This window comes from Capsicum annuum, chromosome 9 (assembly GCF_002878395.1).
Source record: "Capsicum annuum cultivar UCD-10X-F1 chromosome 9, UCD10Xv1.1, whole genome shotgun sequence".
Taxonomy (NCBI): domain Eukaryota; kingdom Viridiplantae; phylum Streptophyta; class Magnoliopsida; order Solanales; family Solanaceae; genus Capsicum; species Capsicum annuum.
Window position 1 is genome coordinate 123,532,783 of NC_061119.1, and position 2,394 is coordinate 123,535,176.

Sequence of the window (2,394 nt, forward strand, 5' to 3'; positions counted from 1 at the left end):
GAAAATAGACCTTTGTCTCACTCTCACACTTTGAACCAATTTTGCAACATCTGTGAGGGAGCAGAAAATTAAACAAATCAAATGTAATGGAAAAAGTTAATTAATTTGTAATGTGAAAGATCATAATTGATGATAAGAAACTCCAAGCTAGGCAACCAGTCACATATAAATTAAAAGAAAATGGCAAACAAGTAAGCAGCGATAACCTTACTTATTATGAGGTTACATCACAAGTCAATGTCGTCGTTGTCGTTTGTGCTATCAGCTTCATTGTTAGTAGTACTATTATTACCTTCATTCTCTTTATGGTCATTGATGTACTCATTCATAGTGTCATTCTCTTGGTCAAAATCTTCTCCACTATAATCAACTTCAACTTTATATTCTGTTTGAGCCTCCAATTCAATTATGTTTGCATCTATGGTAATCGACTCAACATCATCTGTATGTAGTTGAATCAATATATCAACTATATCATTAACAATTGATTTACTTTCAAGTGACATATCTTGATACACTTCGGCATTTGTAACAGGCAACTCATCATTTTCTACCTCTGTGTTTTCCTTTTCTGGCATATCATATATGTGCCTAGCTTAAAATTTGAGCACAATTCACCAATCTTCCCCCAGTTTTGGTTGCTTGAGTTGCTAGTACAAAGGGATCATGTTCATACCAAAATCTTTTAACATAGATGCTCATAAAATTTTTATCCTCTTGCATCTCTGTTTTCTTGCGAAGATCAAACCACTTACATTTGAATAGGAAAACTCAATTTTCTTTAACATACTCTTACTCAAGGATGTCAGTTATGATACCATAAAAATCAATCTCCACTTTTTCATGAAGGCCTCTAATAGAAATATCGTAAAATTTTGACTTTTACATAATTCATCGTGTTGCTAAATATGGTACCTAACACCATTTACAATACAACCAGTAAGTTTTATTCCATGCATATCAAGACCCATAACCAAAGGATATACTTTCATTGGAAGGCTTAGCAGCTTCCTTAGCTGTTGTAGCTATAACAGGAGCAGCTTGGCTTCTAAATCTCACACCGACAACTTTCCCGAGAAAACTTGTTGCAAGTTTACCAGAAATAGCTTGGTACCATTTACTAGCATTGGGATAAAGATTTGAACAAGGTTGCTCTAAGATTTCCCCATACACCTTAATCATCCTTTGTCAATTGATCTCCAGAGATATAAGTTTTTACGGAAAGATGGTCATTGACAAACTTGAGACCAGATTCAATGGAGATTTGAGAAAGCTACAACCATTGTTAGGAATTTAAGAATTGTAAGAGAAGCTGTAAGCTTTATCGGGTTTGAAAAAGAGTATTAGATATGGTTAACTCGTGCAGATAATGTTCCCCCATCTCCATCGTTGTTGTCTTCTCTCCTTGTTTACCTTCTAATGATATAATACCTTCAGCAGCCCATAGCTGATACAACCTTCACACTGAAATCTTTTGATCCTCCGAAAAGTTATCCAAGTACAGAAAACACAGTTTATGCTGATATGGTAAATCATAACAACTTAAAGCCAAGACACATAATTGAAAATATAAATCAACAACAACAAACCTAGTATATTCCCACCTAGTGGGGTCTGGGGAGGGTAGAAAATATAAATTGAAAAACATAAATTCATTAATTATTGTTCCTGTTCTGCTATTTCCCAACAACAATGTAAATGGATAAGGCCAAGAACTCAAGATTAAAGAGGTTCTAGGAGTTCTCTGCTTTTATCTAGTATTTCTTTTTTCAATTAAACTACTTATCATATTGTAGTTACTTTTTATTTTCCTATAATAGTCTTACTTATGTTGGAACGTAGCTTCTTTGTTTTTTCTTATTTAAAATCTAATTCATATTGCTTTGAGCATAATTTAGCAAATCAATGGCACCAAGAGGGGGTGTCCTTAGGAAAACTACACTTACCGGGGGAATGATTCAAGCAACTCAATCACCAGATGAATTGAATAGCGCTACTCCCGTTGTTAATACTGGTAATACATTCAACTCAACTATTTTTTGTTTCAAAAAAGGGTACCTTGTATTATACTAGATAGTGATGGCCCGTGCTAGCATGGGCACAATGTTGGAACACTCTTGTTAGCTAAACGACATATAATATTTGTTTATAGTATATGATTAATGTTCACATCCATTGTTTATTATTTAGTAGATGCACTGCACATGCAGTATTCATGTCTAGGCCATCACATAGGAGAACACATAGCCAGCCAGATGTAGGCGAAAAAGACCAAAAGAGCTCAACTTAGTAATAGTTATCAACGGCCCTTACAAGAAAATAATATATGCTAAACCATAGTATTAGTTAGTTAATACCATATCACTTCCTCCGTCCATTTAGATTATATGAAAA